Below are 17,296 nucleotides of genomic sequence, written 5' to 3' on the forward strand. Positions count from 1 at the left end.
TCCGGAGCCTGTGCTCCGCGGCGGGAGAGGCCACAGCAGTGAGAGGCCCGCATACCGCAAAAAAATAAAGTAGCCGAAATGCAGGATGTTTGGGGAGAGGTAAAATTACAAAGTAGGCAGGAGCCTGACCCTGGTGGTCTTCATAGGCCATGGCCAAGGAGTTTGTGGTGCATCCTAAGTGGACTTTAAATAGAGTGATGAAAAAAAGCTAACATTTTTATTTATGGAATATCCACATTATCTACAATTAGAAAAAACATTGTTTATTCTCAAGTTTATGAATTTGTGAATTAACGTGATGATCTATTTATTGGTATCTAAAATTAACTCCCTACTTTGGCTCATGTACGTGATCAAGATTATACCTACATCAAGTAGCAAATCTCCTGTCCTGATCTTAAAGTCACTTCATGAATGTACCAGTCCCTGTTAGGGAACCTCTTCCACATACCCAGTATTTTAACTCCAAAGCATTTGAGTATGATTCATTTCTTAGAGTAGTGCTTGATTTTCATGTAATCATTACAAACACACAGACATAGGAATGTCCTTGAGATTTCTCCATTGTGTAACCCAGTGCTGAAAGCTTTCAAAATAAATAGAGCTGGCATGCAATTTCTTTCCCTTTCTTATGCCATCTCAGTATGGCTAACAGTCTTAACAAGTTAATTTTTGATATTCAAAGAGCCGAAAGCTCTATGGTCTTAACTTTTGTTAAGTGAGTTCAATTTGTCCCACCTTATGATGATAAATACCTGTGGAAAAAAGCAAGCGTAAACTAATGACCATGATCCAGAATGTATTAGCAAGCTGGAAACATTTCGGTCATTGTAGCTATATGCTTTAAACAACAACAAAAACAAACAAACAAACAAACCCCCAACAAACCCTCAGTTAATACATGCTCTCTTTTTTGTAACTGTAACATTTATGCAGGCTTTATAGGCTAGAATATGTTTATGGTATATTTAAATTTAATATAAGCTACAGTAATGGGGCATTTTATTTGGGGATGCAACCACAATCTTAATTATATGACTAAGACTCTAATATGTAATCTATATTTCACTGAAGATGAATAAGACCAATAAGATAGGTAGTGCCTTCTAAGTGAAAAAGCTAATGATTGTCCTTGGGTTCTGATGTCTCTGGGACACTATATGAGGTTCTGTAGAAGGGTAGATAAAAAGCAAAACTTGAAAAAAGTCATTAGATTAAATGAGTAGAAAGGAAGCACTTGAGAGTGAAGTTTTAGTTGAGTATAGGCAGGAGTCAGATAATAATGCTGTAGGATGATGAAGAAAGGATTAATATAATTTATTCTTATCTCTGTATACTCTTTACTGTACCTTTATCCTGTTCATGTTAAACCTTGGTTTCTTCTGGTCACAGCTGAAATACAAAATGGTTAATTCTTAGCATTTGAAATTCTAAGGTCTTGGAACCTGGTTTACCATAATAGATGTGGAAAAATACTTGGCTAGTCAATTCACTCACTCCCCAACCCTCCTCACTACCCTCTCCTCCCCTGCCCCCCACCCCTACCCCTGCCACCTAGCCATGGGGAAAGAAGATAAAGACTCTAGATTGAAGGGGAATTTTCTGAGGTGAGCTGATTTTTTTTTTCTCCCTTAGGGACATTTGCTGGATCCTGGGAATTTTTCCCTTTGGGGAATTTAACTGATTAATGGCATGGTTGCAGATTGGGCTTAATTTAGGCATTAACTCACTCTAAGCAAAAAAATTAATAAACTAGCAAAGTGTTGTTGTTCTTGTTGTTTTAGCAGTTGTAGGAGGTTAGAGAGACAAATTTGAAACTTTAGGAACTTCTTCAAATCCTTGGCTAATTTACCCCATGACATTGTCTCAGTTCTAGAGATCTGCAGCAGCATTGGAGATAGTGAAGGAAGTCCAAAAGCTTCAAAAAGGCAAAATGAAATCTAAGCCATACCAGTGAGAGTGGGCCTGCCTTAGTCACTTCATTAAGTCTCTCAATCAAGACATTTGCTAGATCATTAAAAGGCCTAAAGTGGAGGCTGAAGAGCTGGGCTGGAAACTTATGAATGACAGAGCTGGAAATCCTAAAGTATTTCATGATCAAGGATAAAGAGAACAATTTGACTATCAGTAAGCTGCAGATGGCCGTTCCCAAGGAAGTGGGCTGAAACAGATGTAAACTGATTCTTATTCTGCAATCCAGCTCTGACCGAAGTTAATTACTGATTAGATAGAATGATCATCATCTTACCTGAGATGCATAACAGAGGAAAGGGGGGGACCCTTTCTGGTTAAAGATAATATCATTCAGATTCTCTTCATTTCTTTTATACTCAATGTCTGACACACAATAAAATATTACTATACATGCAAAAAGACATGAAAATATGATTGATGGTCAAGAAAAAAAAAGATGGAATCTAGTGGGAGACCAATAGATGATCCAGCTATCAGAGTTACCAACCAAGATCTCTGAAATAACTATGATTGATGTATTAAATAAATTAGAGAAGAATATGGGAAGAATATATGAAAGTATGGAGAATTTCTTCAGCAAATTATACTCTGTAAAAAAACCATAAACAATCTAAAATAGAAAAATATAATATCTAAAGTTAAGAACTCAGTGGGTGTTCTTTTTTTTAATAAAAAAAATTGTATTTACTTAGAAGCATTCAGAATGCAACTTTTCTTTTTTTTGCCATTACAGAGTGGTATTCAGTTAACAGAACAATTATTTCGTATAAGCTGCATCAGAGACAACTGAAGATGAAAAAATTACCATCCCCATATATAACTAATTTGTGCTGTGCACCAACAAGAACCCGCTTTAAATTTCCATGCCAATTTACAACCCCCATACTGTACCAGGCAAGGTTAGTGGCTATTGAAAATACCACCAGGACAGGGCTATCTAGAGACACATTTGGTAGTATGTTAACTATGCAAAAAAAGACACTGTACAGTTTAAAAACAAATCTTATACAGCCTTACATTTCAATTTTTTTCTTTAAAAGGAGTGAGTTGTGTACAGGGGGGTTAAATGCTTTACAGACAAGAAAAAAAGACTGTGCTAGAACCAACTTATTCATCATCATCATCGTCTTCATCTACCTCCTCCTCCTCCTCATCTTCCTTCTTTTTCTTGCTTCTTTCAGCCTTGACGACTCCCTTTTTTGCTGCATCAGGCTTCCCTTTAGCTCGATATGCAACAATATCCTTCTTGTGCTTTTCCTTCAGTTTAGCAGCCTTCTTCTCATAAGGCTGCTTGTCATCTGCAGCAGTGTTATTCCACATCTCTCCCAGTTTCTTTGCAACATCACCAATGGATAGGCCAGGATGTTCTCCTTTGATTCTTGGATGATACTCAGAACAAAACAAGAAAAAGGCCGAAGGAGGCCTCTTGGGTGCATTGGGATCCTTGAACTTCTTTTTTGTTTCCCCTTTAGGAGGGATATAAGTTTTCATTTCTCTTTCATAACGGGCATTGTCCGCCTTTGCCATGTCTTCAAACTTTCCTTTCTCTTTAGCAGACATGGTCTTCCACCCCTCTGAGCACTTCTTAGAAAACTCTGAGAAGTTGACAGAAGCATCTGGGTGCTTCTTCTTGTGCTCCTCCCAGCAAGTTTGCACAAAGAATGCATATGATGACATTTTGCCTCTCGGCTTCTTAGGATCTCCTTTGCCCATGCTTAATTATTTTTCCTCCACGAGGCACAGAGTCGCCCAGTGCCCGTCCGGCTCTCACTTGCCCTGGTGCTGCCTCTATGGAGCTCAATGTACTGCAATCAGTGGGTGTTCTTAAGAGTAAATTAGTGAGAGAAGTATACAGAACATGTAGATTGAAAGACAAGTCACTAAAAGTATACAAAATTAAGCATGTAGAAAACATTAAAAAGGTGAATGAAGATATGTAGGATTATCTAAGGTCTAATGTACATATAATAGGAGTCACAAGAGGAAAAAGAGAAAATATGGGAAATCAGTATTTAAATTTTCTAAAACTGATGAAAGATGTCAACTGAAAGATTTAGAAAAGTCTGGGAATCGCAAGTTGAAGATAAACAAAACTATACCTAAGTATATTATAAAATCTGAAAATCAAGTACAAAGAGAAAAAACCTAAAATCAGTGCCTTAAAAAAATTATTGAGAATGACATCTAATTTCTCAACAGAAATTATGGAAGCTAGAAGACAATAAAATGACATCTTTAAAATATTGAAAGAAGATAACTGCCAACTTATCATTTTATACCAAAAAATTATCCTTCAAAAGTGAAGATGACAGTTTTAGTCAAATAAAAAGTGAGGGAATTTGTCACCAGCAAGTCCACTTTTGTAAAACTAAATTGACTTTTTTCAGGTAGAAAAATAATTCCAGATTCAGCATGGAAATATAGGAGGAAATTATGAACTCCAGAGGTGTAAAATATGTGGGCAAATAAAAGTGACTACTGACATATATAAAACAAGAATTGTAATGTCATATATATGTCATATATATATAAATAGGCATGTATATAATATATATCTCAACTGAGTTACAATGGAAATATGTCAAAAATTGTATTGCTGCAGTTAAAGGCATACTTAGAGAGAAATTGCAGCAATAAAATTTTTGATATATTTCCAGTATAATTCAGTTCAGAATGGTTTCTAATTTCTAGCCTAATTCCACTGTGGTCAGAATATATTCTCTATATAGTTGACCCTTGAACAACATGGGTTTGAACTGTGTGAGTCCACTTATATGTGGATTGTTTTCAATAAACACATATTGCAGTACTACATGATCTGTGGTTGGTTGAATCTGTAGATGCAGAACTCCAGATATAGAAAAATTACTCTAAAGTTATACATGGATGTTTGACTGTATGGGTTGGCACCCCTAGCTTGCACATTGTTTGAGGGTCAACTGCATATTGGAAAAGAAGACTAAAAATCAATTTATTTAAACTTACAACTCAAGAAGCAAGAGAACAAAAAGCAAATAAAAACTAAGAATTACATAAGGATGGAAATAATAAAGAGCAGAAATAAAATGAAAAATCAACAAAGTTAAGGGTTGGTATTTTGATAAAATTCATAAAATTGATAAACATCACAAGATTAATAAAGAAAAAAGAAGACACAAATTTTCAGAAATGAAAATGTACAGATCATAATAATCAAATGAGATGATATTATGAACACTTTCTCCAATAAATTTGATAATTTGGGTGATATGAGTTAATAATTCAAAAACCCAATAACATTAAGTTTTTCATAAGATGAAATAGAAAATTTTAAAAATCAGATATGTATTTTAAAACTTTGATTCTTAATTAGAGCATTCTCATAATCAAATTCCTAGGCAAAGATAGATTCACTGGTGAATTCTTCCAAACATTTGAGAAAGACATAACAACACTGTATAAATTCTTCCAGAGAACAGAAAAAGAACAGTTTCTTTTCTAATGCTTTTTAAGAGGAACATTTAAGAGTTCTTTAATTGAGAAAGACATAATAATAAAGAAAAATTATAAATCAAAAATTTTCATTAACACTGATGCAAAATTAAGAAAATGTTAACAAAGTCAACCCAGCAATACATAAAAAGGATGTTATATTTGCCACCAAGAAGAGTTTATTTCAGATATTCAAGGGTGGTTTAATATCATATCAACAGACTACAGAAAAACAAGAATTTACAAGAAGATTTAGCAATGCCCCTAAATACAAGGTTAGTATGCATAATTTTATAAATATTTCTATGTACCAGAAGAAAATGGAAAATTAAAACATTACCATTTATAACAACATAAAAAACCATATAACTAGCAACTAATGTAATAAATTGTGCACACTTCTACAATCAAACTACAAAACATTACTGAGAGAAATTACAGAGAATCTAAACAAATGGAGAAGCTATTCCATGTTCACAGATGGAAAACTCAATATTGTTAAGATATTAATTCTGCTCAAATGATTCTACAGATTGTGTAATCCTAATTAAAAACAACATGGTTTTTGTTCAGTGAAAATTGGAAATACAAGGGCGAAGGATACCCAAAGCATTCTTGGATAAGAACTTAGTTGAAGGACTTACCTTGCCAGATATTAAAATTTGTTATGAAATTATAGTAACTAAGATAGTTTGGCTTTGGTAAATGGACAGAAAATTGATGACTGGAATAGAATAGAGGGTCCAGAATTATACTCACTCTACTCCTGTATAATAACTTATGATTAAAAAAAAGTATGAAAAAAGTGCAGCAAAGAAAAATAGTCTCTTCAGTAAATGATGCTGTGGGTCAATTGGATATCCATATGAAAAAATAATCAAATTCAGATAGATTATACATCTAAATGTAAAAGGAAAATAATAATGCTTTTCGAGGAAAAGTCAGGCGATGATCTTGAAGCAGGCAAAGACTTTTAAACAGGACACATAAAGAACTATTTCTAAAACATTTTATCCTTATTTTTAATGGTAATTCAGTTTATATCAAAATTAAGAGCCTCTGTAAGAGCCTCAAAGTACTCGTATCCAGAATAAAAAAGAACTCTTACAAATCAATCAGAAAAAGGAAGGTAAACCAATAGAAAGATAAACAAAGCTTAAGAAGAATCTTTAAAATAGAAGATATTCAAATAGACAATAAACTTAGAAAAAGTATCAACCTCATTAGTTGTCAGGGAGGTGCAAACTAGAAGCCACCGTATGACTGTACTACACATCTATTAGAATGTTTAAGGTAGAAGGATGGAGAATACTGAGTGCTGGTGAGGATGTGAAGGAGCAGGCATCGCTGCTGTGAGGCACTGCTGGTGGGGGTCCAAATTTACACTGATACACGTGCGTTGGAAAACAGCTTGACGATACATTATACCCCACCTACATATATAACCAACAGAAACGTGTACATAGCTTCATCAAAAGCCATGAACTAGATGATCTTAGTAACCCTAAGTAGTAGTTCATAGTAGTAAAGAACTGAAAACTCTTTGAGTGCCTGCAAGAGTACAATGGACTAATAAATTGTGGTATCATCACAAAACAGAATACAGCATAGTACCATGCTACTGACAAGTCTTCACCTGTGAACTCCCTTCGTAAATATGTGTAGTTGCTTCCAGAGTGTGTCTAATACTGTCAGAACATGCATTTCAGGAAGAAATGGGAGGTCCAGTCTGTGTAACTCCATGGAAGGTTTGGTACACCTCTCTGGTGAGGGGTTTGGCCTGTGAGAGGTGGTGTTCCTGTCATTTGCCAATTCAGCCTTTGTTATTCCCATGTGGTTCACCAGTATCTGAGCAGAGTTTGGCTTCATGTCAGCTGGGGACATAGGTGGTGCATCCCTTTAGTCACAAAGGCCCAAAAGTGATCAGTCAGTCCCTCCAGCCACTTGAATGGTGTTTACTCAATGATTTTATTCAATGAGATAGAATTAAAGTATGTTTAGATCCTGAAACTTTTTTTTTTTGGATGGGGAGATAGGGCTGAAAAACATACTCCATCAGATGTTTGAAGAAAGCAATCTGGTGTGAGGATTCTTGCATTAAAAATCTGTCTCTGAGGCTGAAACTGCTATTTTGGTATGCTTTACTGTGGCATCTAACAGGCAGCGAGGGAAAAAAAAAAAGAAAAAGAAAAAAATAAGGGAGGGTTGTTTGTCTTCTGTGACAATGATTTAGACCCCAAACCTTGATCGTTAACTTCATCTGTAGTCAAACGAAATTTTGTAGTGTCTTTTTAAGGGCCAGGCAATTTTACCACCAAATAAAATATTTGTCTTTTATCCACATTACCATACTACTGACAAGTCCTTGCCTCAGAACTCATCATTTAGCAATGTGTAGTTGTTTCCAGAGTGTGTCTAATACTGTTGGAACAGGCGTTTCAGAAAGAAACGAGAGGCCCAGTCTGGGTGACTCTGAGGGGGGTTCAATACACCTCTCTGGTGCGGGTTTGGCCTGTGAGAGGTGATGTTCCTGTCATTTGTCAATTCAGCCTTCGTTATTCCCACGTGATTCACTGGTGTCTGAACAGAGTTTGGCCTCATGTCACCTGGGGACATGGGTGGTGCATCCCTTTAGTCACAGAACGCCCAAAACTCATCAGTCCCTCCAGTTACTTTAATGATGTTTGACACTAAAAAATACTCTGTTTTTAAGAACATTAATCACACTGACTCTTTTTAAGCATAGTTTTCACAGCCCCTGGCCTAGAATGGAAATGTCACTACCGGGCATCAGCAATCACAGACTTGGCTATGTTAACAAAGTTGGGAGAAAACAGTGCTGGTGGCCAAGTGAGTTGTCCGAGTTATTAAGAGTTGTAGCAAGTCGTGATACAGTCAGGGTTAGGTTCCTGTTACTTACCACTGTTTCTGGCACCACGGCTTGTTGTGGCTGCCCAGGGGGCCTCTGGGACTCGGGAATCTGAGACTATAATGGGAGAGGGGAAGTCCAGGTCCTCCCAGAAAGGAGATGTCTCAGAGTAACCTCATGCGGCCTGCACGTGCCTGGCCCCTGTGCCAGTTTGCACTCAGCTGGAGTACCAGTTAATCCTTCCCAGGTCTGTATGGAGTTCTTGGCTTCCAACAGGGAATGCGCAATCAGGACATTGGGGCTATTTATCATGGTTTCAGGGCAGGCTCAGCTGTCTTCACTTCACATTTATTATATAACTCCTACAGAAGAAAGCAGAAGAAAGTGTCTCCAAATGGAGATGCGGTGGGCAGGGAACACAGAGGAGGAGAATCAGTACTATTTCCAGGTAGAATATTACTAGCTGAGAATCATAGGAGGTCAAAGAATTTTAGAGATGGAAAGATCACAAATATAAAGTCACCTAAATCTTTTAGCTTATATTTGTAGAAACAAAGGCTCAAATAAGGTAGGTGACTTATCTAAGTTCATAGCGATAGTTAGCTATGTCAGGATTAAGGTTTTTTTCAAAGGTTGAGTTTTCTGTTTTTCTCTCACTCTCTACCTACCTGTAATTACAACAAACACCTACCTCTGGATTTCAGCTAAGAAAATTATATTATTCTCAAAATCCCTATAATATAGGGATTACTAAAATTATGTAATATTAAGTAACCTTTTTTTTTTCATGCTTATTTGTTAGGTCCAGGGATTGTTTCCTTTTGGCTATAGCAAATCCATCATTATTGAGTTTCTGCACCTTAAAAATTAAGGAATTTTCTTCTCTTTCCCTCTGTTTGCCTGGCAGCATCCTCAATCAAAAACAAACACGCTGTTAATCGGTGAGAAAAAAGGAGAGAGAAAAATCTTCAAAAATTGTGTTTAGCCCCATCTGGCCTTAGAAAAACATGGGAATTGGTGATCAAGTAAATTCAGCAGGATGGCTGCCTTTCAAGGGAAACAATATCTGGATGTTTCTATGTCTAGACCACAGAGGAAAAATGTTTCCTTGGTAATTAACCCATTGAAAGCAGAACAGGCCCACGTGGCTCTGAGAAACAAATATAGAGAAGAGTTAGAAAGATGCAGTCACTGAAGATTCAGCCTACACTTGGCATTGTTGGTGATATGCTTATAAAAGCTTGCTCACCAGTTTGTATTTGAGAGTTTTCAATCCGGAATCTAGGTAGTGTGAAGAATGAATAGGGGATGGTAAGAAGTTATTTCTTTTCTTAACCAGCCAATGGTATTTTTCATTTTACTGTCCCCATTTCACTCCCTGTTTGCATGCCACTGATAAGAGTCTTGTAGAAACCTCCTTCCTCCTGGAGTAAGAAGCAGGGACCCTGTAGTTCAAGCCTTAAGGACATTTTCACTGAGAATTAAAAGATGAGAAGGTTACTTAGACAAGTGGTTTGTCTGGGTGCTGGAGAGGAAATTTATGTGAATCCTGGTAGAATTATGGATCACAGTTCAATTAGATAATCTCAGTCTTTGAGTTCTGCATCATTTGTAAAAGCTGGATGTGAGTTGATGTATCAATACATCATTACCCACATAGATAATTTATATTAAAAATATTTTGGAGGCAAAGGCCAGATTGCAATCAAATATTTTGAACTTCTTATGTACACATTACACATTAACATTCATAGAAAAGGAAAGGGTTCCTTTTACATTCAAGTTTCCTAAGTATAATTTGCATATCCCTTCCATAAGCATTTATTAAATGCTAATGCATACTCACAGAGATGTTTAAAATCACGGGGATCCAAAGAGATAAACACACAGTGTTTACTCCTGAAATGTAGTCTGTATTTAGAAACAAAATACATACAAAAACCAAATGTACACCTTATCATTAATATATAAATGACATAACAGTGCTGAGAAATACACAGTAGAAGCATGGCTAGAATGTGTTGAAGATAGTTGGAAAAGGATTTTTATAAACTTCAGTTAATTGACAAAAGAATGGTATAAGGAATGTTGAAAGAAAAAAAGATCACTCAAACTAATCTCCTAGTTTCATTCCCTTGCAAGCCTTTTCTATATTCAGGCATAATTTTAGAAATCTCCAGTGGAGCACGAGTCCATCCCTGATGTAGCTTTGCCTTCCTTTCCAGTCTCTTCCACACCTTGTGCCTTCTTTCCTGCCTCCCTCTTGTGGAAGCCCCCCCCCCCCGCCCCTTTCTCTACCACATAGCTCTTCATTGTGGGACCTTCAGCTTTTGCCTAGGATCCTCTTTTTCACCACCATATTCCATCTCCCCTCCCTTCACCTCTTTGAAGCTTTGGCACTGCATCTTCCAAGAATTCTTCCTGAAACTTTTACTCCTCCTCCTCCTCTCCTGTTTCTTTGTCTTTTCCTAATCGACTTCCTCCCTCCTCCCACAGTTTGTATTAAATGAACCTCTTTGGTAAACCTATAAAAATCCTTGACAATTTTAATCTGTGTATTGGCCATATTAGATTTTAGTGATCGATTTCTGTGTCTGTCTTTCCAGCTATGATGTGAGCACTTTGAAAGGAGGAATCATCTCTTATTAATGTTATATTCTTTAGTGTCTGTGTCAATAGAAAGAGTTCCATAAAGTTTGTTGAATGAACCAACAAAGGACCTCATATATAGTACTGAATTAAAAAATACACAGACTCTGCCCTCAGGGATTTTATAACCTAGTAGAGAAGATAGACAACACACAAACATGACTACAAGTCTGCTAATGCAGTGAAGCAAATAAAATGAGTTTTGAGATAGAGAATAATGGAGCAGATTGCTTTAGTTGAGAGATTATAAATGTTAGGTTGGAATGGAATCCACTGTGGCTGGTTCTAGAAGAGAGGGAATTTATCAACATATAAAACATGGCTCACAGAGTCTTTGGGAAACTTAGGGAGCCAGGAACAATATCAACTCACATTACACGGGGCTGCTCCAGCAAGAGCAGCTAGCCACCATCACTTGGCTCCCGAAATACAGCTTTAACAACCCCCCACTTCCTCAGTGATGCTCAGGATGGGCTCTCAGGATATCCACAATTACTGCCCTGAAGAGCTTGGCACTTCCGTCACCTTCTTTCAGAAAGGCAAGTTGTAGTGAGACCAATTCCTCATGTTGGTCCCTTCCCAGTGGAAGGCTAACTCTGGTGCAAGTGACTGGCAGATTCTGGGTCACAGATCTGCATTCCAGCTGCCATTACAGCTGGGAGGTTGAATTTTGATATCTGCCTTGAAGAGGCAGGACTTATAATATAGGGATCTCCTACATTATGAGAATTTTCATTAATATAAAAGAAGAGTCAAGAGATGCTAAATAGCAATACATATATCTATTGTCCCTGCAGGTCAATAAAGAGCTATCTGGGAAGGTAGCATGAAGGTTACCTGAAGGATGACAAAGAACTCACCAGGCAAAATAACCAGAGGTTAGAAGAAAATGTAAAATGTTTTATTTATGGCAGGGAAATTCTCATCAGCTTCCAGAAACTGAAAGAATTCTGTATGGCTGAAGAGTGATGAGTAATGGAGAGGGGGGCCTGTGATGAGATTAGAGAGGGAACCAATGAGTAAAAGCATAGTGGTAAGATGTGAAAGAGTTTGTATTCTAAGTTCTATAGGAAGCCCTTAACGGTTTGAAGCCAGGGGCATGAGATGATCAAATGTATACTTTGCAAAGTTTAGACTGACTTGTATGTGGAGATTAGCTTGAAAAGGGGCAAGAGAGGGAATGGGAAGAGTCTCGCAAGGAGTCTAGGGATTCTCCAGGTGAGAGATGAATGTGGCTTAGACTGAGGTGTTGGCAGTGGTTAAAAGACAAGTGGGGAGAATTTGAGATATAACTTGGAGGTTAAAATGTTTGCACTTAATGCTAATCCATATTGTGCGTGGCTGGTAATAAAGAAGATATTAGGAAGGACTCCTAGGTTTCTAATTTTAGAACTGCTGGATGGATTCCTGAAAAGGGGAAGACTGGAGAAGGATCATATTTGGAGGAGGAGGGTGTTGGTTGAGTTTTAAGAGTTTGATTTGGAACATTGTAGTGGATACTGAGATTGACCACCCAGATCCCCCTTTAATGAAGAACTTGTTGCTCCAGCTGTGAAAGTGCTGACAGAAGACAACCTTCACCTGTCAGTCCCTTTAGGTATCCTTTCAGAAAGCCACATCACACAGTGTCACACAGCTTCTGGGGATGTGGGAGTGTGCACATCAATGACTGATAAAAGGCTGGCCATCTTGATCCAAAAGGGGACAATCTTTAAGGTGCCTCTAGATCCACAGCTCCTCATGGGCTTAGCCAACACTGTTATTGGCCCTGCTTCTCCCTTTTTTCATGCCTGCTTTCTACAAGTATTGATTCCAGAAACTTCTGGTAAGCATCCTGTGTACTAAACACTGTTTTAGACTCTGATAATAATGATCCCATCACTGGTGTTAGGTAGATCACAGAGGTCCCTGGCACAACCATCTAGGTGTTGAAAGTTTTACTGGGGTGCATTGAGATGGCATAGCAGTATAAGGGAATCCATTAGTTCCATATAACAGACATTTGAAAAACGTGGGAAATGGAAACTAAAATAACATAAAAATTGGGTGGCTATTGCTAAGCTCAATTGATGCAGATAACAAAAAAAAGAGCATTTTAGAGGGCTTCCTTGGAGTCATACAAAGAAGGTCTAACCTCTTGTGAGAGGAGAGTGGAGAAAACAGAAGCTAGCTGAGGGTTTAATTGGCTGAACCCCAAAGGAGGGAAGATTAAACTCCCAATCAAGGCAGTTCTGCTCTGCAGTCAGTGCTCTGGTGAGCAAATAATAGGATCTTGATTCATTGTATGGGAACATCTGGATTTATAGCATGGGGATATAAATTTGTTACTTATGAGCATATAAATAACATTTAAAATCATGGGGGTAGATATTCTCACCCTAGTGAGAGAGGGTAGATATAGAAAAAATGAGCTCAGGACTGACCTCCAGTCTTAAAGTCCAACTGCAAAAGTTCAATGTTGAAAAAGGATCTTACAAAGGAGATTGAAACAAGTACTAAGAGATCAGAGGAAAACTGGGGAATGTATATCATGGAAACCAAGAGAAGAGAGAGTTCCAAAAATATATGAAAAGAAAGGAAGTATATGTAATGTTGCTAAAAGGTGAATGAATTTCAAATACACTGCACTAAGCGAAAGAAATCAAAAGGCTATATACTGTTTGATTTCATTATGACATTCTTACAAAGACAAAACTACAGGAATAGAAAGATTAGTGTACTACAGGTTGAACATGAGGGTGAGTTTACTACAAAGTAGTACAGAGGATTCTGGAGAATGATAGAATTATTCTATATATTAACAGTTGTTTGTGTATGTGTTTCTTAAGACTTGCAGAACTCTGCTACAACTGTACATATTGTGTATATCAGTAATTTGACCTTTTTTAGTGCTGTATTGAAGTCTGTTGTGTGGACCCTACTTGACAAATTATGGGTTGTTTCAAATTGTTGGTGATTATAAATAAAATTATTTGTGTATACTTTTCAGTGTGAACATAAGGAGGTTACTTTGTCATATGGTAATTGTACATTTAACTTTATAATAAACTCCTGAACTGTTTTTCATCCTGAACTACTTTACAATCCCACCAACAAGATATGAGATTTCCAGGTGCCTTAAATCATTGTCATCACAGGTTGAAAATTTATTTTAGTCGTAAGAAATGTTTAATGACATCTCATTGTAGTTTGCATTTCCAAAATGACTGTGGGCATAGTTTCATGTGCTTATTTGCCATAAGTTTGCCTTACTTGGTTATGTCTGTTTTGCCCATTTTTTATTGGATTGTTCATTTTCTTAACATTGAGTTTTGAGAGTTATTTACATAATCTAGATCTAAGTCCTTTATCAAAAATGTGATTTGCAATATTTTCTCCCATTAGCTGTTTCATTCTCTTAACTGTGTCCTTTGAGGAGAAGTTGTAATTTTGATAATATTTACCCTGTGTATAAAATTCTTTGTAGATAGTATCTGTCTTTTGCATTCTAAAGATGTCACTCCATTGTTTCCAGCTTTCATAGATTTTAGTGAGAAGTCTGCTGTAATTTTGGTTAAAGTTATTCTGTATATCTTTTTCTCTACTTCCTTCAGGGTTTTCTCTGTATTTGGTTTTCAGCCAAAATCATTCTGTGTAAATTTCTTTTTAAAAAGCCTATTTGGTGTTTTTGAGCTTCTTGGAATTATAGTTTGGTAACTGTCAATAATTTTGGAAAATTTTTGGCATAAGCTCTTTAAATATTTCTGTTCTGTCTTCTCTTTCTGACATTTCTTTTTCAAAAAATTTTATTGAAGTATAGTTGATTTATAATGTTGTGTTTAATTTCTGTTGTACAGCAAGGTGACTCAGTTATACATATATATATTCTTTTTCATATTCTTTTCCATTATTGTTTATCACAGGGTACTGAATATAATTCCCTGTGCTATACAGTAGGACCGTTTCTGACATTTCAGTTTCACTTGTTTAGAATTTTTGGTTTGTACCACAGCTCTGGGGTGTTCTGTATTTTTCTTTTTTCTTTTAAAATTCACTCTCTTTGGACTTCCCTGGTGGCGCAGTGGTTGAGAGTCTGCCTGCTGATGCAGGGGACGTGGGCTCGTGCCCCGGTCTGGGAGGATCCTGCATGCCGCGGAGCGGCTGGGCCCGTGAGCCATGGCCGCTGAGCCTGCACGTCCAGATCCTGTGCTCCATGGCGGGAGAGGCCACAACAGTGAGAGACCCGCATACAGAAAAAAAAAATTCAGTCTCTTTAATAAACTTATGGTTACCAAAGGGGAAGGGGTGTGAGATGAACTGGGAGATTGGGATTTACATACCTACACTACTATGTATAAAGTAGATAACTAATGAGAACCTACTGTATAGCACAGGGAACTCTACTCAATGCTCTGTGGTAACCTAAATGGGAAGGAAATCTAAAAAAGGGCTGGATATATGTATACATATAACTGATTCACTTTGCAGCACAGCAGAAACTAACATAACATTGTAAAGCAAATATACTCCAATAAAAATCAGAAAATTCAGTCTCTTTACTTTTTGTGCTTTAGTTTGGGTAATATTTATTGACTCCTCTTCATGATCATTGATTATTTCCTGAGTTATGTCAGGTTGACTGATGAGACTTTTGAAGAAGTCTTATAGTTCTGATGCAGATTTTTAATTAGTTGGTGTACTGAATCTAGTAATCTTTTCTCTATTAATATATATATTTAAAATGGGATTGTTCTAATAGTTTCTTATCTTGTACTGCCCCATTTGGTGTTTGTTATTAAGCTTTTCCTAGCCTCATAAAATAAATTGGCAGTTTCCTCTTCTTAATCAATGAGGCAGTTTGTATTTTATAGGTATTACTTGTTCCATGGAAGTTTTTTTTCCCTACATCTTTTTTGTAAAGTTATTGTATTCTGATGTTATTGTGGGGAAGAGTTTTTTTAGGTGAAATTTACATAATATAGAGTTAACTGTTTTAAAGTGTACTATTCGGTGGAAATTAGGGTAAAATTCAGTAGTATTTAGTATACTGATAATGTTGTACAACCACCAGCTCTTTGTAGTTTCAAAATTTTTACCTCATTCTATAAAAACACCTCATATACCTTAAGTAATTACTCTCCAATCCCCTCTTTCCATATCACCTGGGAAACTTTAATATGCCTTATATCTTGATAGATTTGCCTATTCTGTATGTGTCATATAAAAGGAATCATATAATATGTGACCTTTATAATACCTGACTTCTTTTACTTAGCATAATGTTTCTGAGGTTGATCCAACTTATAGCATGTATCAGTACTATGTTTCTTTTTATAGCTGAATAATATTCCATTGTTTGAATATACCAGTATACAACAATTTGTTTAGTCATTTGTCCATTGATGAACATTTGGGTTATTTCTACCTTTCAGCTATGATGAATTATGCTGCTATGAAAATTTGGGTCCAGTTATTGTGTGGATGTATGTTTTCATTTCTCTTGAAATGAAATATATCTAGAGGTGGGATTATTGGATCATGTGGTAATTCTGTGTTTAACTTTTTGAGGAACAGGCAACTGCTTTTCATAGCACCTGTATCATTATATATTCTCATCAGCAATCTTTGAGGGTTCCAATTCTCGACATCCTTACCAGTAATTGTTATTTTACATTTTCTTGATTAGAGTCATCCTAGTGGGTGTGAAATGGTATCTCATTGTGTTTTTTTAAAATAAATTTATTTATTTGCTTATTTATTTATTTATTTATGGCTGCGTTGGATCTTTGTTGACGCACACAGGTTTTCTCTAGTTGCGGTGAGCAGGGTTTACTCTTCATTGTGGTGCTTGGGCTTCTCATTGAGGTGGCTTCTCTTGTTGCAGAGCATGGGCTCTAGGCACATGGGCTTCAGTAGTTGTGGCATGCAGGATCAGTAGTTATGGCTTGAGGGCTCTAGAGTGCAGGCTCAGTAATTGTGGCACACGGACTTAGTTGCTCCGCGGCATGTGAGATCTTCCTGGACCAGGGATCGAACCCATGTCCCCTACATTGGCAGGGGGATTCTTAACCACTGCACCACCAGGGAAGTTCCCTCATTGTGGTTTTGATTTGCATTTACTTAATGATAGATAATGATGGAGACCTTTTCATGTGCCAGTGGAGAATTTATAGATCTTTGGAGAAATATCTGTTTAAGTTCTGGCTCATGCTTTTTTGTTTTTAATAATTTATTTTTTTTAATTAAAAAAATTTTAAACATTGAAGTATACTTGATTTACAATATTATATTAGTTCCAGGTGTACAACGTAGTCATTCAATATTTTTATAGATTATCCTCCATTTAAAGTTATA

The 17,296-nt window shown here is 36.7% G+C and overlaps 1 pseudogene; it reads right to left on the reverse strand.

Moving 5' to 3' along the window:
• Positions 1 to 2,734: 2,734 nt before the first annotated feature.
• Positions 2,735 to 3,780, reverse strand: LOC137225286 (high mobility group protein B1 pseudogene; annotated as a pseudogene).
• Between the last annotated feature and the right edge of the window lie 13,516 nt (positions 3,781 to 17,296).

This window comes from Pseudorca crassidens, chromosome 5, assembly GCF_039906515.1.
Source record: "Pseudorca crassidens isolate mPseCra1 chromosome 5, mPseCra1.hap1, whole genome shotgun sequence".
Classification (NCBI taxonomy): domain Eukaryota; kingdom Metazoa; phylum Chordata; class Mammalia; order Artiodactyla; family Delphinidae; genus Pseudorca; species Pseudorca crassidens.